Here is a 23,689-nt window from a genome sequence, read left to right on the forward strand (position 1 = left end):
GCAAAAAAAGCACCTAAAAGACTTATGGACTGTGATATACAAGATTCTCTGCTCTGACTTAACCCAAATTCAACTTTTTTGGCTGACCATCACATCTGAGCATCATATCTGAAGGAATACAGGCACTGCTTATCAACTACATCCCCAAATCTTAAGGCTTTAAAGGGGTTCTCCGTTACCTCTGTTACCTTGCTGTCAGAGCTCCGCTTCCAGCGTCCGGAAGTTCTTGTTCCGGACAATGTGTGTGCGTGCTTCCGTGTTCAGGGCCGCCAAAACGTGACGTCACGCCCACCCCCACATGACCTCACGCCCACCCCTTCAATCGAAGTCAATGGGAAGGGGGCGTGACATCACAAGGGGGCGGGCATGAGGTCACGAGTGGCGGCCCTGAACACGGAAGCCCGCACACACATCGTCCGGAACAAGAACTTCCGGACGCTGGAAAGTGGAGCTCCGACAGCAAGGTTACGGAGTACCCCTTTAATAGATGCAAAAGGTGCTTCAGCTAAGTATTGAGCAAAGGGTCTGAATTCTTAGGTCAATACAATATTTAAGTTTTTACTTTTCAGTAAATTAGCAAATATTTCTAACATTTTGTTTTAACTGCACCATTATGGGGTATATAATGCAGAATGATGGAGAACATTTTGAAATGCTCTAGTCCACATTAAAACAGGACTAAAAGCCACAATGTGAAATATTAAAATTGATTTTGTAAGTGGAGAATGTGAGGTACAGCTGAGATCATACAGTATACATATACTGTGTAAAGAACAGACATGTATATCTTGACAAGTAAACCTTCCAGAAAGTGTAAAAGAGAAGAACATTTACATTGCATTTGGTTAATGTGTTGTAAGATGGAAAAAAGTTTTCCTTACAGAGTGCATAAAGCAAACAGTTATATCTCCTATCTGATACCATGTTACTCCATCTTTAATGCCAACACTTTCCAAAGCCCATGGACTTAATCCAACAAAAACACTAGTAATTTAATGAATAGGAAAAGATATAAATGCAAGTAACTGGTATGTCTCATATATATTTTTATTTTCCCCCTTAATCAAGAGAAAGGAATTTTAAGTGGCTGTTAAGACATTTCATTTGTTGTATATGTCTAGCAATGCAGTTCCTCTTGTCTTATAAGAACTTCACGGAAAGGAGTTAGTCTAAGCAGGAAAAGCCCTGGAGAAAACTAAAGGGGAGGGGGTTGTTGTGCTTTCCTGCTATCAGTTCTCCATGGTAGCAATTCCCAGGACTGTATTAATTGGGTAGTAAAATATCCCAGATGTAGAAGCAGAGCGATTCCCTAACAGTTCCCCTCCTCCACTTCAATCAGTCTCTAAAGCTGAGCTCATGCCATTGAAAAAATAAGTATAGGAATCTGTGACCGTGTCCAGGCTGCTATGGCATACACTGGATTAAACATCTGGGATTCTTCAAGTATTTTAACACTAAAATGTCATCAGGAATGCATGAAGAAGTGGCCTCCAGAAGATTGATAGCACATTCTGTCACTGACTCGTGATTGTCTGATTGTCTTAGAATATTCCCAGGACAATCTTTGGGAATGGTCCACTGGAAAACTCTACCTTTCTCAAACGTCTAGAGATGGGGCCCCACCAGCTAGAGCATGGTGTCTATACCAGAATTACATTCTAACAAATTTAGGTAAAGCTACTTATGAGCATAGACCTATTTTGTATAGGCCAATATCCTGTTACACACAAGTAATCATTCTGAAGATAAATGTCAAGAAAACTTTTTGTCATATTTTAGTCATCTGAATTGTTTTAGTTTTAGGCTAGTTCTAGTTTTAGTCGCCTGTCAGAAGATTTTAGTCAACTAAATCTACTGTATACTCGAGTCGAATAAAATCCAACAGGTTTAGTTAAAGTGTAATACGAATTCTAGACAAATGCTTTAATAAAGCAAAATTATTATATACTCCTGAAATAAAAAGCTCTTCAGCTGTTATTACTTGTGGTATTAAGGTTTGAACATTGAATACGAACTAAAAGATTAGGTCTTACATATTACATAGTTACAAAGCTAGTAAGGTTGAAAAAAAACCAAAAAACTAGTCCATCGAGTTCAACCTAAAACCCCACTGCGTTACTCCAGAGAAAAGCAAATTTCCTCCCATGAGGCTAATGTCAATTGTCCAATGACAGAGGAAAAATTCCTCTGTAACCCCAATATGGCATCAGAATTAGGCATGAGCGAATCGAATCTGATGATTCTGATATTCGTTTCGAATTTCTGGAAAAATTTGCTTCACAACGAATGCCAATATCGCCACGATTTGATTGCACAAAACGCTTCATTAAACTCCATTTAGTGCGGTCCAGGCTACAAAGCATCTAAGATGGTGGCTCCACATGTCAGGACATGGGTAAGGAACGCTGGCAAGGCGGCAAGGCGGGTAGGCAGGATGACCCTGAATCACATGTAGCATGCAGCCTATAAGCAGCCAGTCACCCCTGTGATGTCACAGCCCTAAATAATCGGCAGTCATCTTGCGGCCAGTCACATGAGCGTTCTATTGCAAAGAGAAAGGGACAGAGAGCAGTGTGTGTTGCACAGAAAAGCATTTTTACAGCAACGATTCACCTCAAGCCCAAATCCAGCCTAGAAGCACTGATAGGGAAGGGAGAGAGATTGAGAAAGTGCAATTGTGGGTGTATTACAGCAGCGATTCACCTCAAGCCCAAATCCAGCCTAGAAGCACTGATAGGGAAGGGAGAGAGATTGAGAGTGCAATTTTGGGTGTAGTACACAGTGACTGTGTGCTGTGTAACTTGTGCAACTGAAAAGCTAAAATAGCCAGCCAGTTAGGGTGAGCAGAGCACTAAAAGCCATAATCACCTGCTATTAGTGCCTAATACTGGTTGAGGATAGGGGGACTCCCCCGTGTAACTTCAGTGTCAACCAGTGGCAGCTCATACGTGACACCTGCCGTTTGCTCAGGCCCTTTGAGGAAGCCACATTATTAGTTAGTCGCCAGGATTACGGGATGAACGACATCATTCCACTGCTTCATATCCGTGTTGGAAGCGATGGCTGGTCAGAGCACTGGAGACGTGGCGCCTACATCTCGAGGCCACATGAGCCCTGTGGGGGTTGAACTGGAGGAGGAGGGGAAGGGGGACAGTGGAGCTCAGGCAAGGTTTTGTGAAATGGGTGGTTTTTATAGTCATCTGACAGGAGGGGAGGAGCAGGAGCAGGCTGTGGAGATACAGGGTGATGAAGATAGGGACGCACCATGGCCATGTGGTCTCCTCATGCTGCTGGCACATTAATTAAACATTTTTATGTTAATCTATTTGAAATCTTCAATTTAAATTTAAAAAAATATCTTTAATCTTTTCAATCATGAGGCCCTATGGTCTTGTCAGGCTATTGCCACCTCCAGGCTGGGTCGTTCTGCCACTATATCGTCTCCTCTTGCTGCCACCAATTCCAGGCTGTGTCATTCTGCCACATTATGGTCTCCTCATGCTGCTGCCACCTCCAGGCTGTGTCATTGTGCCACCATATGGTCTCCTCATGCTGTTGGCACTTTAAATTAAACTTTTAAAATTTTAATCTATCTAAAATCTTCAATTAAAATTTTACAAAATATCTTTAATCTTTTCTATTGTGAGGCCCTATGGTCTCATTGGGCTGCTGCCCCTCTAGGCTCTGTCATTGTGCTGCCATGTGACTCCTTGTTATTTTGGGTTTTGTGGTCATACATTATTAGTTCATAGTAAACACTTAGAGCACCTGGGACATTAAACTTGTGAATCTAATCAAAATCTTAAATTATTAAAAAATCTTTAAAAAATCAATGTAATCTTTTTAAGACTGAGGCCCTATGGTCGTCAACATCATATATTACCTGTGGAATTACCACAAAAATACAACAAAGCAGGTTGGAGTGATAACAATTAACCATAACTGAGAGGCAGGGGCTGGAACAGGTGGTAGCACTCCTGGCGGAGGACCGCCAGCTAGATTTTAAGATACAAGTACAAGCTTTTTCACTTCAGCCACTTCTAGGTTTATGCACCCACTTATCCAACCGCACAGAAGCTGAATGTGCTCCTATCCAAGTTGCTGGTACTGCAGTCCCTCCCTTTTCAAGTGGACACTCAGAGCATGGTGGTGTGCTGAGAGACAGGGGCTGGGACAGCAGTAGCTGGCCTTGTGGTTTACAAATCTGTTTAACTTTCTTGTACCAGTTGATTAAAAAAAAAAAGTTTTCCACCGGAGTACCCCTTTAAGTCTAGTTTTAGTCTGTTGACTAAAATGTTGAAGCTTGCATTCTAAGGACAGGGGTATGAAGAAAACAAGTACTAGGAGACTACTGATATCTGCCTGGAGAAGGAAACAAAGAGTATAAAATCAATGTCCCAGAATTACTGAAATTGTCTACTTTTCAGACTAATGCTAAGTCCAAACTTAGACAGTCCTAAAGTTCACCAATTTTTCAAAGTCACTTAAGTTGATTGATAAAACTGGTGTCTTTTAAGACTGTAGTTTAAAGGGGTACTCCTGTGGAAAACTTTTTTTTTTAAATCAACTGGCGCCAGAAAGTTAAACAGATTTGTAAATCACTTCTATTAAAAAATCTTAATCCTTCCAGTACTTTTTAGGGGCTGTATACTAAAGAGAAATAAAAAAAAAAGAAATGCATTTCCTCTGATGTCATGAACACAATGCTCTCTGCTGACCTCTGCTGTCCATTTTAGGAACTGTCCAGAGCAGCATATGTTTGCTATGGGGATTTTTTCCTGCTCTGGTCAGTTCATGAAATGGTACAGCCCCTAAAAAGTACTGGAAGGATTTTTTAATAGAAGTGATTTACAAATCTGTTTAACTTTCTGGCACCAGTTGATTTAAAAAAAAAAGTTTTCCTCGGGAGTACCCCTTTAAGATAGTTTAACTTGTGCTCTAACGGGGTAATATGTGACTTTTGTTTTATTTTTTTGCCTCGGTGGCACACTTTTGTAAACCTGGAGCAGCTTGTAGGCATTAATGTACATGTAGTGTACATGTAGGTCAGGCAAATGCGGCTGCCTGTGCCTAGTCATGGCTGGAGTGGACTTTTGTAAAAGTCACACTACATACATCTGTGCGTAAACTGTGCACCTAGGAAACCACCCCCACAAAATGCCCACTGGTTTCGCCAGTCTACAGAAGTCATATATTGCAGCTCTGGAGCATACCCTGTTTCCCCGAAAATACACCCTACCCCGAAAATAAGCCCTAGCTGTATTATCGGGGTGGGATGCAATATAAGCTCTACCCCGAAAATAAGACCAAGGCCTGTGGTCTTCAACCTGCTGACCTCCAGATGTTGCAAAACTACAACTCCCAGCATGCCCAGACAGCCAACGGCTGTCCGGGCATGCTGGGAGTTGTAGTTTTGCAACATCTGGAGGTCCGCAGGTTGAAGACCACTGACCTAGGCAATGCCCGGGCTGCAAATATTAAAAAACGAACTTCAACTTACCTTCGTCCTCCTTTCCCCCGTTGCTAAGGAACCGGACTCACTGTTCTCCACTGCTCTTGCTGCTTCCTGGTGTTGTGATATCTCAGAGCTTTCAGCCTATCACCGGCCGCAGCGATGACCCGCCTCTGCCGATGATAGGCTGAGCGCATTGTCATGTAAGGAGTCGGCCGGCTCCTTAAATGACAGTCGGCTCAGCCTATCATCGGCCGAGGCAGGTCATCGCTGTGGCCAGTGATAGGCTGAAGGCTCTGTGACGTTCCCATCCCCAGGACCGCAGCAAGAACAGCGGAGGGACCATGAGGCCGGTTCCTTAGCAACGCGGGAACGGAGGATGAAGGTAAGTTAAAGTTTTTTTTTTTTTTATATTTGCAGCCTGGGCAAAGGAATACAAAGTACAGCGCAGCGGCTGATAATTATTTGGCAGGAGGGGAGAGAAGCAGCGCTCGCGGGTGACATACGATTAGTCCCCCGATGTAAGGTGCAGCGCTGGGCTGATAAACCGGCGGGGGGGGGGGGATGTTGAGGGGCAGAGCTGCGCCCATCACATGATAATGATGGGGGGAGTAAATACCATTAAATGTTGTTCAATGTACATACGGTATAAGCCCTACCCTGAAAATAAGCCCTAGTGTGTTTTTGGTGACTAAAATTAATATAAGGCCCGGTCTTATTTTCGGAGAAACACGGTAGTGCACCCTGGTCTCTGTATTACTGATAACCCGGGACAAAATAAAATTTTTTTTTTAATGGAAATAAAGCAAGCAATTCTACCAGGAAAGGTATGCCTGGCCTATACACTGTGTGGCCAAAATAATAACTACTGTATATATGATGTGACATATACACTTTAATACATGTGTGTTATTTGCTGTGTGCCACAATTCTGGAGCATTTGAGAAAACAATTCTAGGTCAGGAGCCTCAGTAAATCAGCCCCAGTGTGTGACCTTGCTTGGTCTTTTGGCTTTATCCCCTTTTTCATAGGCGACCTGGTCTGTGAGAATAAACACATAAAGCAGATAAAACTTATAGGTAACTATATTAATTTTACATTTCTTCAAGGTTGGGAAGAACAACTATGGGTTTGTGTGCACATTTTCCTTGTTACGTCAACAGAGAAGCATTATGCTTGTTTTTACAGAATTACAAGGAATTTGAAATGGACTATGGCAATGAAAACAGTGCTAACTGCATGACAGAATATACTGTAATTTATGTTCCTGTCTCTACTTTCTATATGTATAATAATGGTGTCTCCATATGTCCAAACACTCTTGACAACTTAAAAGACCACTATGAAGTAAGTGGGGCTTTTTATTGATGGAAATCAGTGCTGGAGTTATTTGAGCCCCGGATGACATAAGAGCAATTAGTTCTTTGTTCTAGAGTGTAAAATAAATACACCGGGGGCTATTTACATTATGTAGGGGCAGATCAATCAGCATTCAGGAATACAATCATCTGTTGCTGATCTTTCTAAAATTTTTCCACGAGCACAGACATTTCAGCAGGTATTTGGACGTAAGAAACACATTGGTTATAAATGAGCCTGATCATCAGTAGTCGGGTGGATGTCGTTGGTCAATGTATAATCAGGGCCGGCCTTTGGGGTGTGCGAGCTGTGTTTTTTTTTTTTTTTTAAACTGGCTTGTCAGTGAGTGACTGCAACTGTCACTCACTGACCGCTGGCGCTGGGTGCCCGCAAGGACTATGACTGGGCCTCATAGTCATAGTGGGCCCGCACATTTCTATTAATTTACCTTTTTCTAGTGCGCGGGCCTCTTAAGAATCATTGCTGGGGCGGAAAGGCCAAGGGCTGATTGGAGTAGAGGCGTCATGTGCCCTGCGCAGGCACGCACGTCTACTCCAATCAGAGAGGTGCAGGGGGGGGGGGGGGGGGGAGAGTTATGGGGTTGATTGGAGGTGCAGGATGGAGGGGAGGGGGTGATGAGAGGTGCAAGGGGGGGGTGATGAGAGGTGCAGGGGGGGTGATGAGAGGTGCAGGGGGGGTGATGAGAGGTGCAGGGGGGGGGGGTGATGAGAGGTGCAGGGGGGTGATGAGAGGTGCAGGGGGGTTATGGAGGTGATGAGGTGCAGGGGGGTTATGGAGGTGATGAGGTGCAGGGGGGGTAATGAAAGGTGCAGGGGTTTATGGGGGTGATGAGAGGTGCAGGGGGGGTGATGAGAGGTGCAGGGGGGTGATGAGAGGTGCAGGGGGTGATGAGAGGTGCAGGGGGGTGATGAGAGGTGCAGGGGGGGTTATGGGGTTGATGAGATGTGCAGGGGGGGTGATGAGAGGTGCAGGGGGTTATGGAGGTGATGAGGTGCAGGAGGGTTATGGAGGTGATGAGGTGCAGGGGGGGTAATGAAAGGTGCAGGGGGGTTATGGGGGTTTATGGGGGGGATGAGAGGTGTGGGGGGGGGGGTGATGAGAGGTGCAGGGAGGTTATGGAGGTGATGAGGTGCAGGGGGGATAATGAAAGGTGCAGGGGGTTATGGGGGTGATGAGAGGTGCAGGGGGGTGATGAGAGGTGCAGAGGTGCAGGAGGGTTATGGAGGTGATGAGAGGTGCAGGGGGTTATGGGGGTGATGAGGAGAGGGGGGGTTATGGAGGTGATGAGGTGCAGGGGGGGTATGGGGGTGATAAGAGGTGCAGGGGGTAATGAGAGGTGCAGGGGGGTTATGGGGATGATGAGAGGTCCAGGGTTATGGAGGGGATGAGAGATGCAGGGGGGGTTATGGGGGTGATGAGGAGAGGGGGTCATAGTAGTGATGAGGAGGGGTTTGGGGGGTGATGAGGACACAGAGGATAAGAGGGGGTGTATATGTATATACGATGTGTATGCATGTATGTCAGAATTATATTCAGGGTACAGTGTGTTGCAGGATTATATTTAGTGGGTACAGTGTATAGCAGTATTATATTCAGGGTTCAGTGTGGGTCAATATTTTCTTTAGGGTACAGTGTATAGCGGTATTATATTCAGTGGGTACAGTGTATAGCATTATTATATTCAGGGTACAGTGTGTGGCAGGATTATATTCAGTGGGTACAGTGTATTTCAGGATTATATTCAGTGGGTACAGTGTATGGCAGTATTATATTCGGTCGGTACAGTGTATAGCAGTATTAAAATTCAGGGTACAGTGTGTGGCAGGATTATATTCAGTGGGTACAGTGAATAGCAGGATTATATTCAGTGGGTACAGTGTATAGCAGTATTATATTCAGGGTACATTGTGGGGCAGTATTTTATTTAGGGTACAGTGTGTGGCAGTGTTTTATTTAGGGTACAGTGTGGGGGAGTATTACATTTAGTGAGTACAGTGTATAGCAGTATTATTTTCAGGGTACAGTGTGTGGCAGGATTATATTCAGGGTACAGTGTGGGACAGTACTATATTCAGGGTACAGTGTGGGGCAGTATATTATTTAGGGTACACTTTCTGGCAAGGTTATAATGATTACTGTCTTCATGCAGAGGATGAGGATCTGCTGACAGTGAGGAGCCAATGATGTCTGGATGTCAGACTCTGCAGAGAAGATGGAGCTGGAGGAACACCTGGTCTCTGGACCAGATGAAGAAGAAAAGATAACAGAGAAGATATCACTCAAGTCAGAAGACGTCACTCAGGTCACTGATATCATTGTATATTCTCCTGACTGTCCCATCAGAGCTGTAGTCACTTGTAAGTTCTGCAGTGATGATGGGTAAAAGTGTGTCCAATCTGTGTCTCTCCAGCTGTTACAAAACCACAACTCGCATAATGCCTGAGGCTCTCCAGACATGATGGGGGTTTTACCTTTCCAACAGCTGGAGAAACACTTCAACCAAGGTGATCGGTGGGGGTCAGCAGTACCCCCTAATCCCCCCCCCCCCCGATCTCCTGCACAGGCCCTGGCAGTTTGCTGGAAGCTGGCATCTGTACCCCGCAGGTAGCCGCGGTGGGCACACCCTCTCCATGTATCTCTATGGGGTACATGGAGGGCGGTGTCGGACGGCGCTCCGTATGGAATGCCCCCCTTCCAGCCGACTGCCGGGACCCCGTGCAGGAGATAGCGGGGGGCCCAATGCTTGGACCCCCCGCGATCTGTAACTTATCCTTAAAATAATATTGGGAGTAGGCCAAGGAGGGGGGCACCACAAGGTTAGCTTGCACAGGGCGCCTGAACACCTAAGGCCGGCCCTGTGTATAATAATGTATATGGAAAAAGAGAAAAACGGGGAGACAGAGGACAGCGCCTCGTGTATTATCCTTGACACCAGCAGTCCAAGGCAGTACACTGGGGGCGTGGACTCTATAGGGTGGTCGCTCACCAGATAATAGAAGAAGCAGGCAAATAAACCCCTTGGGGTTACTCAAGCGTAGGTGGTGATGGCAAGCTGCAAGCCCGAGGTCCAGATGGGAGGGGAAGGAGTCTTCTCCCATAAACATGTAGACAGGAAACCAGAAAAAATTTACCCAAAAAGGCGTTTCTCACGACCAATTATATGTAGTACAAAGGTTATTTCATCCAATAACGCGTTTCGGAGGGTATTACTCCTTCATCAGATTGGCATCATGTATAATAATGCACAGGGCTGCTGGTAGTGGATTTCTGTGTAAGGATTATGTTTGGCGCTGGATGAAAACATTTCTTTAAGGACCTTCAACTTTTGATAGATCTTGCCCAAGTCCAAGGAAAGACCCAGTACTTAAGCACCAATAAATAATAATTACTAATTCCAAGCTCGTAGATAAATTCACTTTTTTAGGTAGGATATATGCTGTGTATTTTGTTTAATATTTTCTGCAGCTGAATTTGCTACCATTGCCTTTAACCCCTTAAGGACTCAGGGTTTTTCCGTTTTTGCACTTTCGTTTTTTCCTCCTTACCTTTTAAAAATCATAACCCTTTCAATTTTCCACCTAAAAATCCATATTATGGCTTATTTTTTGCGTCGCCAATTCTACTTTGCAGTGACATTAGTCATTTTACCCAAAAATGCACGGCGAAACGGAAAAAAAAATCATTGTGCGACAAAATCGAAAAAAAAACGCCATTTTGTAACTTTTGGGGGCTTCCGTTTCTACGCAGTGCATATTTCGGTAAAAATTACACCTTATCATTATTCTGTAGGTCCATACGGTTAAAATGATACCCTACTTATATAGGTTTGATTTTGTCGCACTTCTGGAAAAAATCATAACTACATGCAGGAAAATTTTTACGTTTAAAAATGTCATCTTCTGACCCCTATAACTTTTTTATTTTTCAACGTACGGGGCGGTATGAGGACTCATTTTTTGCGCCGTGATCTGAAGTTTTTAACGGTATGATTTTTGTTTTGATATGACTTTTTGATCACTTTTTATTCATTTTTTAATGTTATAAAAAGTTACCAAAATACGCTTTTTTGGACTTTGGAATTTTTTTGCGCGTACGCCATTGACCGTGCGGCTTAATTAATGATATATTTTTATAGTTCGGACATTTACGCACGCGGCGATACCACATATGTTTATTTTTTATTTTTTTTACACTGTTTTATTTTATTTATGGGAAAAGGGGGGTGATTCAATCTTTTATTAGGGAAGGGGTTAAATGACCTTTATTAACACTTTTTTTTTACTTTTTTTTTGCAGTGTTATAGGTCCCATAGGGACCTATAACACTGCACACACTGATCTCCTATGCTGATCACTGGCGTGCATTAACACGCCTGTGATCAGCATTATCGGCGCTTGACTGCTCCTGCCTGGATCTCAGGCACGGAGCAGTCATTCGTCGATCGGACACCGAGGAGGCAGGTAAGAGCCCTCCCGGTGTCCGATCAGCTGTTCGGGACGCCGCGATTTCACCGCAGCGGTCCCGAACAGCCCGACTGAGCAGCCGGGATACTTTCAGTTTCACTTTAGAAGCGGCGGTCAGCTTTGACCGCCGCTTCTAAAGGGTTAATACCGCACATCGCCGCGATCGGCGATGTGTGGTATTAGCCGCGGGTCCCGGCCGTTGATTAGCGCCGGGACCCACGCGATATGATGCGGGATCGCGGCGCGATCCCGCTTCATATCGCGGGAGCCGGCGCAGGACGTAAATATACGTCCTGCGTCGTTAAGGGGTTAATGGGTAAGAAAATACACAGCAGCAAATACGCAGCAAAATACGCAGTGTATCCGCTACATGGGACCCTTTTTTTAAGGGGTATGCCTGTACTGTATTTCTGTGGTCGGCACATTTACATGCCAACTTCCACTCCAGAAGTGATGACCAGGCTTCTTCAGAATAGTGGTAGTGACAGCAAAAAAGTGTAAGTATATGGTTTTATTCTATTTGACAGCTAGCTGAGCACAATTGCCTGTAAAAAATTTCCCCTGGATCACCCCTTAAAATGTAAACATACTTATTATTTTAGCATATTTTCTGCTGACTCTATAAAGGACACATAAGATAAAAGTTTTTGGTTGAAGCTGAAGATCATCTCATGAATGTTTATTTTGCCAATGCAGCTGTACATATTTTAATCCTTGCTGTCTATTAAATGGGCACTGTCAGATCCAAAAACTTTTTATATCTTGTTACTGATGAAAATTAAAGATTTCTTGTAATATGGTTGTTTAAAAAAACAATTGAATATTTAATAACCAGTATTTAATAACTAACCAGTCCTTCAGCTGCATCAGGCTTGTCCATGAGTCATGGACAAGAGATGACTGATGGACAAGGCTGGTTGAGCAGACACACCTCCACAAGGAGGGGCATGCCCCCTTCTTCTGAGAGGATTTCTAACACTGTGAGCTAATGAAAAGAGGGATTTTTTTAATAATAAATATAGGTGACAGGCATAAAAATTGTACATGGTCAGGATTAGGTACTGAGTAACCTATTAACTTTTTAAACTTTTTTTTTGTTGGATCTGACAGGTACACTTTAAATTTGTTCAAGATGACCATACATGATCACTGACAAAACAGTTTTCTGGGAATGTTCTGAGAACATTCGTTCTTGAAATGTTGTTCATGGATGAAATACATCGAAACAAAAGATCTTTTATACCACTATAGGCCAAAAATTTCCAACATGATTAACGTCTTTCTAGGTGATGACAGTCTGTCGCTGGTTGGCTATAACAATCGTTCATTGATAAATTTCACCCAACCAATGATTGTTTAGGTTGAAATTGTCTGTTTTATTGAAATTATTATGGGCACCTTTGGCTATACTTTGACAGCACAGTCTAATTTAGAGGCGGTTCTACTATGGTTAATTTTGTAGTGGAACGGTTCTACTATGGATAATTTTGTAGTGGAACGGTTCTACTATGGTTAATTTTGTAGTGGAACGGTTCTACTATGGTTAATTTTGTAGTGAACAAAAGAATACAGGTAATTCCATAAATACACTAACAACATGTGTAAGAAGCCAATAAATGTATGATGGTTCTAGATTGGAGAATTATTGATGGTACTTATTGTTATTATAACAACTTCCAGGTCACTACTGGTCTTCTATGTGCTCAAATAAGGTAATGCCAATGTGGTGGACTGATTCAGTGTTAAACTTAGAAGGACTATGTCCTGAGAAAAATGTTATGCTTGTTTTCTTGAAGAATTGACTACCCATATGGGGCCATCATGCTATCATTTCAATGAAATTATGGTAACCTATGAGTTGAGTGTTTAGTTTTGTAAGTATGGGAACAGTATGCACAGAAATACATTTGTCAATGTTGTTAATGACTTCCTTATAAAAGGCCATTTGTGTTTTATTTTAGTGACACTTTACTATGATGTGGAACAGGAGTTGCATAAGCTCCAGATATAAACTAGTGAGCGTTTATGTGAGCCTATACTGATAAACAAGTCGATTGTTGAATTCTATTAGTACTATGCTTGTTTATAGTAAATGTCAAAAGTGATACAATATGTACAAGATATATCCATTGTCACGATGCCGGCTGGCAGGTGGTGGATCCTCTGTGCCAGAGAGGGATTGGCGTGGACCGTGCTAGAGGATCGGTTCTAAGTCACTACTGGTTTTCACCAGAGCCCGCCGCAAAGCGGGATGGTCTTGCTGCGGCGGTAGTGACCAGGTCGTATCCCCTAGCAACGGCTCAACCTCTCTGGCTGCTGAAGATAGGCGCGGTACAAGGGAGTAGACAGAAGCAAGGTCGGACGTAGCAGAAGGTCGGGGCAGGCAGCAAGGATCGTAGTCAGGGGCAACGGCAGAAGGTCTGGAATCACAGGCAAGGAACACACAAGGAACGCTTTCACTGGCACTAGGGCAACAAGATCCGGCGAGGGAGTGAAGGGGAAGTGAGGTGATATAGGGAAGTGCACAGGTGTAAACACTAATTGGAACCACTGCACCAATCAGCGGTGCAGTGGCCCTTTAAATCGCAAAGACCCGGCGCGCGCGCGCCCTAGGGAGCGGGGCCGCGCGCGCCGGGACAGAACTGACGGGGAGCGAGTCAGGTACGGGAGCCGGGGTGCGCATCGCGAGCGGGCGCTACCCGCATCGCGAATCGCATCCCGGCCGGAGGTGGTAACGCAGCGCCCCGGGTCCGTGGAACCGACCGGGGCGCTGCAGTGAGGGAAGTGTAGCGAGCGCTCCGGGGAGGAGCGGGGACCCGGAGCGCTCGGCGTAACAGTACCCCCCCCCTTGGGTCTCCCCCTCTTCTTGGGGCCTGAGAACCTGAGGATCAGACTTTTGTCCAGGATATTGTCCTCAGGTTCCCAGGACCTCTCTTCTGGACCACAACCCTCCCAATCCACTAAAAAAAAAGTTTTTCCTCTGACTTTTTTAGAGGCCAAGATTTCTTTGACAGAGAAGATGTCCGAGGAGCCGGAAACAGGAGTGGGAGGAACAGATTTAGGAGAAAAACGGTTGAGGATGAGAGGTTTAAGAAGAGAGACGTGAAAGGCATTAGGGATACGAAGAGAAGGAGGAAGAAGAAGTTTGTAAGAGACAGGATTAATTTGAGACAAAACTTTAAAAGGACCAAGATAGCGTGGTCCCAACTTATAGCTCGGGACACGGAAACGGACATATTTAGCGGAGAGCCATACCTTGTCTCCAGGGGAAAAAATGGGAGGAGCTCTTCTTTTCTTATCTGCGAATCTCTTCATGCGAGAAGAAGCCTGTAAGAGAGAATTTTGGGTCTCTTTCCATATGGTGGAAAGATCACGAGAAATTTCATCCACAGCGGGCAGACCAGAGGGCAAGGGGGTAGGGAGGGGGGGAAGAGGGTGACGGCCGTACACCACGAAAAACGGAGATTTGGAGGAAGATTCAGAGATTCTGAAATTATACGAGAATTCGGCCCAAGGTAGAAGATCTGCCCAGTCATCCTGGCGGGAGGAAACAAAATGTCGTAAATAGTCACCCAAGATCTGGTTAATTCTCTCTACTTGTCCATTGGATTGAGGATGGTATGCAGAAGAAAAATTTAATTTAATCTTGAGTTGTTTACAGAGAGCCCTCCAGAATTTAGACACAAATTGGACGCCTCTATCCGAGACGATCTGTGTAGGCAACCCGTGAAGACGAAAAATGTGTACAAAAAATTGTTTAGCCAACTGAGGCGCTGAAGGAAGACCAGGAAGAGGGATGAAATGTGCCATTTTGGAGAATCGATCAACGACCACCCAAATAACAGTGTTGCCATGGGATGGGGGTAAGTCAGTAATAAAATCCATACCAATCAGAGACCAAGGTTGTTCGGGGACAGGTAGAGGATGAAGAAAACCAGCGGGCTTCTGGCGAGGAGTCTTATCCCGGGCACAGATAGTGCAGGCTCGCACAAAGTCCACCACATCAGTCTCTAGAGTCGGCCACCAATAGAAGCGAGAGATGAGTTGCACAGATTTCTTAATGCCCGCATGACCTGCGAGATGGGAGGAGTGACCCCATTTGAGGATCCCAAGGCGTTGGCGTGGAGAAACAAAGGTCTTTCCTGGAGGAGTTTGTCTGATGGAGGCTGGAGAAGTGGAAATCAGGCAGTCAGGAGGAATGATGTGTTGAGGAGAGAGTTCAATTTCAGAGGCATCTGAGGAACGAGAGAGAGCATCGGCCCTAATGTTCTTATCAGCAGGCCGAAAGTGAATTTCAAAATTAAATCGGGCAAAGAACAGAGACCACCTGGCCTGACGAGGATTCAGCCGTTGGGCAGACTGGAGGTAGGAGAGGTTCTTGTGATCGGTGTAAATAATAACTGGAAATCTTGATCCCTCCAGCAGATGCCTCCATTCCTCAAGTGCTAATTTAATGGCTAGAAGCTCTCGATCCCCGATGGAGTAGTTCCTCTCCGCCGGAGAGAAGGTCCTGGAAAAAAAACCACAAGTAACAGCATGCCCGGAAGAGTTTTTTTGTAGAAGGACAGCTCCAGCTCCCACTGAGGAGGCATCAACCTCCAATAGGAAGGGTTTAGATGGGTCAGGTCTGGAGAGCACGGGAGCCGAAGAAAAGGCAGACTTGAGTCGTTTAAAGGCGTCTTCTGCTTGAGGAGGCCAAGACTTGGGATCGGCATTTTTTTTTGTTAAAGCCACAATAGGAGCCACAATGGTAGAAAAATGTGGAATAAATTGCCTGTAATAATTGGCGAACCCCAAAAAACGTTGGATGGCACGGAGTCCGGAGGGGCGTGGCCAATCTAAGACGGCAGAGAGTTTATCTGGGTCCATTTGTAGTCCCTGGCCAGAGACCAAGTATCCTAGAAAAGGAAGAGATTGGCATTCAAACAGACATTTCTCTATTTTGGCATAGAGTTGATTATCACGAAGTCTCTGAAGAACCATACGGACATGCTGGCGGTGTTCTTCAAGATTGGCAGAAAAAATCAGGATATCGTCCAGATATACAACAACACAGGAGTATAGGAGATCACGAAAAATTTCATTAACAAAGTCTTGGAAGACGGCAGGGGCGTTGCATAGACCAAAGGGCATGACCAGATACTCAAAGTGTCCATCTCTGGTGTTAAATGCCGTTTTCCATTCATCCCCCTCTCTGATGCGGATGAGATTATAAGCACCTCTTAAGTCCAGTTTGGTAAAAATATGGGCACCTTGGAGACGATCAAAGAGTTCAGAGATGAGGGGTAGGGGGTAGCGGTTCTTAACCGTGATTTTATTAAGACCGCGGTAGTCAATGCAAGGACGTAGAGAGCCATCTTTTTTGGACACAAAGAAAAATCCGGCTCCGGCAGGAGAGGAGGATTTACGGATAAAGCCCTTTTTTAAATTTTCTTGGACGTATTCAGACATGGCAAGAGTCTCTGGGACGGACAGAGGATAGATTCTGCCCCGGGGTGGAGTAGTGCCCGGGAGGAGGTCAATGGGACAATCATAAGGCCTGTGAGGAGGTAGAGTCTCAGCTTGTTTTTTGCAAAAAACGTCCGCAAAGTCCATATAGGCCTTAGGGAGACCGGTTACATGAGGAAGCACAGGGACACGGCAAGGTTTACTGGGAACCGGTTTTAAGCAGTCCTTGGAACAAGAGGGCCCCCAACTCTTGATCTCCCCAGTGGACCAATCCAGGATTGGGGAATGGAGTTGAAGCCAGGGAAGTCCAAGAAGGATTTCAGAAGTGCAATTGGGGAGGACCAACAGTTCAATCCTCTCGTGATGAGATCCGATGCGCATTAGAAGGGGCTCCGTGCGGAAACGTATAGTACAGTCCAATCTTTCATTGTTTACACAATTGATGTAGAGGGGTCTGGCGAGACTGGTCACCGGGATGTTGAACCTGTTGACGAGAGAGGCCAAGATAAAATTTCCTGCAGATCCAGAGTCCAAGAAGGCCACAGCAGAGAAGGAGAAGGCAGAGGCAGACATCCGCACAGGCACAGTAAGACGTGGAGAAGCAGAGTAGACATCAAGGACTGTCTCACCTTTGTGCGGAGTCAGCGGACGTCTTTCCAGGCGGGGAGGACGGATAGGACAATCCTTCAGGAAGTGTTCGGTACTAGCACAGTACAGGCAGAGATTCTCCATGCGGCGTCGTGTCCTCTCTTGGGGTGTCAGGCGAGACCGGTCGACCTGCATAGCCTCCACGGCGGGAGGCACAGGAACAGGTTGCAGGGGACCAGAGGAGAGAGGAGCCGGGGAGAAGAAACGCCTCGTGCGAACAGAGTCCATATCCTGGCGGAGCTCCTGACGCCGTTCGGAAAAACGCATGTCAATGCGAGTGGCAAGATGGATGAGTTCATGTAGGTTAGCAGGGATTTCTCGTGCGGCCAGAACATCTTTAATGTTGCTGGATAGGCCTTTTTTAAAGGTCGCGCAGAGTGCCTCATTATTCCAGGATAATTCTGAAGCAAGGGTACGGAACTGTACGGCATACTCGCCAACGGAAGAATTACCCTGGACCAGGTTCAACAGGGCAGTCTCAGCAGAAGAGGCTCGGGCAGGTTCCTCAAAGACACTTCGAATTTCCGAGAAGAAGGAGTGTACAGAGGCAGTGACGGGGTCATTGCGGTCCCAGAGCGGTGTGGCCCAAGCCAGGGCTTTTCCAGACAGCAGGCTGACTACGAAAGCCACCTTAGACCTTTCAGTGGGGAACTGGTCCGACATCATCTCCAAGTGTAATGAACATTGGGAAAGAAAGCCACGGCAAAACTTAGAGTCCCCATCAAATTTATCCGGCAAGGATAGTCGTATTCCAGAAGCGGCCACTCGCTGCGGAGGAGGTACAGGAGCTGGCGGAGGAGATGATTGCTGGAGCTGTGGTAGTAACTGTTGTAGCATAACAGTCAGTTGAGACAGCTGTTGGCCTTGTTGCGCAATCTGTTGTGACTGCTGGGCGACCACCGTGGTGAGGTCAGCGACAACTGGCAGAGGAACTTCAGCGGGATCCATGGCCGGATCTACTGTCACGATGCCGGCTGGCAGGTGGTGGATCCTCTGTGCCAGAGAGGGATTGGCGTGGACCGTGCTAGAGGATCGGTTCTAAGTCACTACTGGTTTTCACCAGAGCCCGCCGCAAAGCGGGATGGTCTTGCTGCGGCGGTAGTGACCAGGTCGTATCCCCTAGCAACGGCTCAACCTCTCTGGCTGCTGAAGATAGGCGCGGTACAAGGGAGTAGACAGAAGCAAGGTCGGACGTAGCAGAAGGTCGGGGCAGGCAGCAAGGATCGTAGTCAGGGGCAACGGCAGAAGGTCTGGAATCACAGGCAAGGAACACACAAGGAACGCTTTCACTGGCACTAGGGCAACAAGATCCGGCGAGGGAGTGAAGGGGAAGTGAGGTGATATAGGGAAGTGCACAGGTGTAAACACTAATTGGAACCACTGCACCAATCAGCGGTGCAGTGGCCCTTTAAATCGCAAAGACCCGGCGCGCGCGCGCCCTAGGGAGCGGGGCCGCGCGCGCCGGGACAGAACTGACGGGGAGCGAGTCAGGTACGGGAGCCGGGGTGCGCATCGCGAGCGGGCGCTACCCGCATCGCGAATCGCATCCCGGCCGGAGGTGGTAACGCAGCGCCCCGGGTCCGTGGAACCGACCGGGGCGCTGCAGTGAGGGAAGTGTAGCGAGCGCTCCGGGGAGGAGCGGGGACCCGGAGCGCTCGGCGTAACATCCATGGTTTCAGTCTTATATTTTATTGTACTTTACATGTGTATCACAGTAATAAAGGATTAGTGCGCAGCAAATGTGCACAGGATATCAGCCAATATAATCATTTACATACAATCTATCATTTACTATATACACATACATTTCAGTATAAACAGATCCATCATATATTAATGTTCACACACCAAGACATGCAGTGGTTTATATTATGGTTAAACATCTGTTCATAAAATTCTAATTCTTTATCATTATTTGTAATGTACTATTGTACTACCCTCCACTGTGTGTAGTAAAGCTAGCCCTAGACATGATATAAAGATTGCCTGAAAATGATTGATTTGGCCAATTGTTTCCTATGAACTGACTATGTTTTTCCATCCAATAGAATGATAACTGCTGGTTTATTGGATTTTATAATAATATATGTTTTTAACACTTGCCCTAGCTTTAGGGTGGTAAACTGTATCAAGGAACAGCAGCAATATATTGTGTGCTCCCCTTGTCTGATATTACACTTCATCCTATAAAGTTTTTATACATTTGCAAGCATTTTTGGGTTTTGGTCACACCAATATTCCTTTAGAATTTTGTTTTTGATGGGCTGAATAGCATACTATTATGAAAGGAAAAGGAAACCTAATGGAGACTTTATAAGTAATTGAGATGCATTTTCTATCATATTTATCATAAATATCTTAAATGGGCACTGTCAGATTCAAAAATGTTTTATTTGTTGTACATCTTGGCAAAACATTAACCTTTCTAATATACTTCATAAGAAAAAAATATCTTCTTTTTATAGAAATCATGGCTCATAAAAAAGGCCACTAGGGTTCCTCATACCATCCAGAACATAATCCTGTCTGGCTGCAGCATCATCTTTTTCAAAGCTGAAGCTTGGGTTGGGACAAAGTCCAGTAAATGAGGATGGGAATAGCACTCCTCTGTGCTCACTACTGTCCTGTCTATCAGACACCTGTCTAAAAACAGAGAGTAAGGGGTTACAGAAGAGCCTGTAGTGGTTGGATATAGAGACCCAGCACTGCAAAGCAGACTCAGGGAGGAAATGATGAGTGAGGGTGGGCTCAGTGCTTGCCTTGGACACATCCCTTCCAGAGCAGTGGATGTCAGAATGAGTGAATAACAGAATGGAGGGATTTGTGAGCCAAATACAGAAGCTAGACACATAAAAAGACATGTAAAGAATCTGCATGACCTAGTGAGTAACATATATATGCATAATTTTTTTCTGTGGTATGACAAGCATGCTTTAAAAATTGAAGAAATGACAACAGAGTGATGAGTACTTTAACCCCTTAATGACATAGGTCGTACATGTACGTCCTGGTGTCCAGGTACTTAACGCACCAAGACATACATTTACATCCTGTACATGACCCGAGCACCGGAGCGGTGCTCGCATCATGCACGGCAGGTCCTGGATGGCAGCAGCCAGGGACCTGCCGGTAATGGCAGACATCAGTGATCGTGCTGATGTTCACCCTTAACCCCTCAGATGTCATGATCAATACAGATCACGGCATCTGCGGCAATGCGGTCGCTTGAATGAAAGATCAGATCACCGGCGATGCTGCTGCGGAGATCTGATCAACCAACATGGCGGCCGGAGGTCCCCTCACCTGCTCCGACCATCATCACAGGATCTTCTTCTCTTGTCTGACATCGAGCAGACCAGAGAAGAAGAGCGCTGATAATACTGATCAGTGCAATGCCTATGCATAGCACTGTTCAGTATCTGCAATCTATTGATTGCTCTAAATAGTCCCCTATGGGGACATAAAAAGTTAAAAGCAAAAAGTAAAAACATTTTTCTTTAAACGTGAAAATGGCCCCTTTTTCCCATTTTATCTCAGAAAGCATAAAAAAGTTTTATAAACAGATTTGATATCGCCGTGTGTGTAAATGTCCGAACTATCAAAATATAATGTTAATGATTCCGTGCGGAGAATGGCGTATACATAAAAAAAAGCTCAAAATTGCTGCTTTTTTTGTCACATCTCATTTCAAAAATAAATGAATAAAAAGCGATTAAAAAGTTACACATAGGCAAAAATGGTACCGCTAAAAACTACAGATCACTATGCAAAAAATTTGCCCTCAGACCATCCCGCATATTGAAAATGAGAGTTATAGGTCATCAAAATAGAGTGATTTTAAACATAGTAATTATTTTTTTATGATTTTAGAAGGTGAGGAGGAAAAAACTAAAATGCAATAATAAAATTGGCTGTGTCCTTAAGGCCATAATGGGCTGTGTCCTTAAGGGGTTAAAAGTGTTAGTGCAATTTGCTAAAACTTTTGACGTGTTCTATTGTATTTTTAGGCTGTCTTGTCTATGGTTAAACCACCTATTATTGAATAGTAATATACTGAAACCATTCCCTATTTCTGCAAAGCCACACCCTTTATCATTCAAGGTAGAAAAGTGTCTAAAAACTGTCTAAAATATCTTGACTGAGCATATCCATATTTTCGATGTCAGTAGTAGGCATTTAAATGGCCGGATAAAGTAAAGGCTGGGATCTAAGTGTCGTGATTGGTGGAGAAGCCTCTCTGAAACATGTAAGTGATACCACCCCATGTCCTGTTCTTTATTGTGACTTGTTTTGCTTGGCCCAGCAGTCTCTTTATATACACAGCTGTTGAGCGTGTTTTGTCTCCTAAAACAAGTCCAGGCTCAAAGACATTCTTAAGGGTTTAGAAAATTACAAAAAAAGAAGAAAGAAACCCTCACTACCAGCGACCACTGACATCACATGCAGCAGTAAATATAAACCATATGTGTAAGGGTGCCAACAAACAGGGCAACGTGCCTATGTCTAATAGTCTAGGTTCACCACAACTTTGTGTGCCTGTGGGAGTTGTGTGTCCTATTTGATCTATCACACTTCCTCAGGGCTCGAGCTAGATGATACAAAGCCCATGTCACTCCTCCCCCTAACTATAAGTGTGTCTGAATATGTACATGTGTGCAACAGTGTTTCCCTTTCTGTGCCCCAAGATATGATGTCAGCATAAGGGAATGTGTATCACCAAAGCTAACCCAAAATTGTTTCCTTGTGCAACCTTAACTATTCTTTTCTTCCTTTACATTGTTTCATTTAATACAATGTAGCAGAAAAATATGTAGCAATTTGCTTTTAAAAATAAGTAAGATACTTTGCTCATGACCGTACATGTTACGTGAAATGCCTCCTATCAAGCTCAGCATATGCTTTGGTTTTTGGAGATCCGTATGCTTTGGCTAATGTAACAAACAGCAGCAGGGTTTACCATAAGCTTGGGGAGAACACTTAGTGAGATGAGAAAGACACACTTCAGACCACTGACTAATCAATTTCCTGAGAGCCGGAACTAGGCAGGTCAGCTGGTGGTGTCCACATGCCTTTCTATGGGGGCTTCTTATGAACAGGCTTCTTTCTCACCCGTCCTGATGACAAAACCACATTACAACTTTTTCTCTGCGTAGGGGTTGTGGTTGGGAAAGGAGGGAAGAGAAAATTTAACAACAGTGTTCATAAAAACCCTACAAAAACACACATTGTTTAATCTACATACATATGTACTGAAAGCTTTCCTTGGCTCTTTCTCAAGCAACCCTGTATCTGCCCTCCCCAAATGTCACATTGTCCCTCTTTCAAAGTGAAGACTAGAAACCCTTTCACTACCAAATGGAGGTGACGCTAAACTAAAATATATAAGACAATAGTAAAAAGATACACAAGCAATTTACACAAAGGATACAGCCACAGTAAGTAAGGCTTCGTTCACACTGCAGAATTTCCAAGGGGAATCCCACAAAAAATAAATAAAAAATTCAGCTTGGAAATTCTATTGCAGCATGCTTCGGGGACTGATTTTAACTGGGGTGCTGCGTGCAAGATCACGGGGGTCCCCAGCGGTGGGACCCCCGCGATCAGGCATCTTATCCCCTATCCTTTGGATAGGGGGTAAGATGTCTAAGCGTCGGAGTACCCCTTTAAGTTATAGGTTTAATTTTTTTCTTGATCCCTGTTTGACTGACAGCTGAGGGGCAGGGCATAAACTTTTAGTACTGTTGTAGACACAGCATTGGGGGAGGAGTCCTGCTGAATCGAGCTGTACATACGCATCCCAACCATGACGTGCTAATCTGGATGGTAAAATACAAGTATAAAATTTCACGCTGAAATATTTATTGGCAAATATTTGCAATTTCAAGATTTTTTTCCCTTCAACATTTCATATTTCTCTCTTCTGTTTTTGAGTTAGAAATGTGGCTCCCGACCATCACTCAAAGTTAGGTACAAAAGGTTAGGGACCTCTGATATAGAAGAATTTTTTTTACGTATTAAAAGATTAAACTAAATTCAATGGAGAGGAGCATATTAAAGAAAGATTTACTGAGGATTTTGCCGACCATAGTATGTGTATTAAACTGCATGAACGTTTACGAAAAACATAAAACACAAATACATTTTATCTGGTTCAGTAATACATTCTGAATGTATTTTTGTGCAGCAACTAATGTGAACATGCAAAAACTTGGCCTAAGGCAACAAAGTCTGAGAGGATCGAGGTCAAATATTTGTAGACAGCACAGTTATTGCAATAGTGCAACGAGCAACATTATCA

The 23,689-nt window shown here is 44.7% G+C and overlaps 1 protein-coding gene across 2 annotated transcripts in view; it reads right to left on the minus strand.

Annotated features, from left to right (window-relative positions):
- Nucleotides 1–23,689, minus strand: part of LOC130367421 (fibrillin-2-like) — a 231,953-nt gene that overhangs the window by 61,049 nt on the left and 147,215 nt on the right. The gene's annotated exons all lie outside the window — the stretch shown is intronic.

This window comes from Hyla sarda, chromosome 1, assembly GCF_029499605.1.
Source record: "Hyla sarda isolate aHylSar1 chromosome 1, aHylSar1.hap1, whole genome shotgun sequence".
In the NCBI taxonomy this organism is placed as follows: domain Eukaryota; kingdom Metazoa; phylum Chordata; class Amphibia; order Anura; family Hylidae; genus Hyla; species Hyla sarda.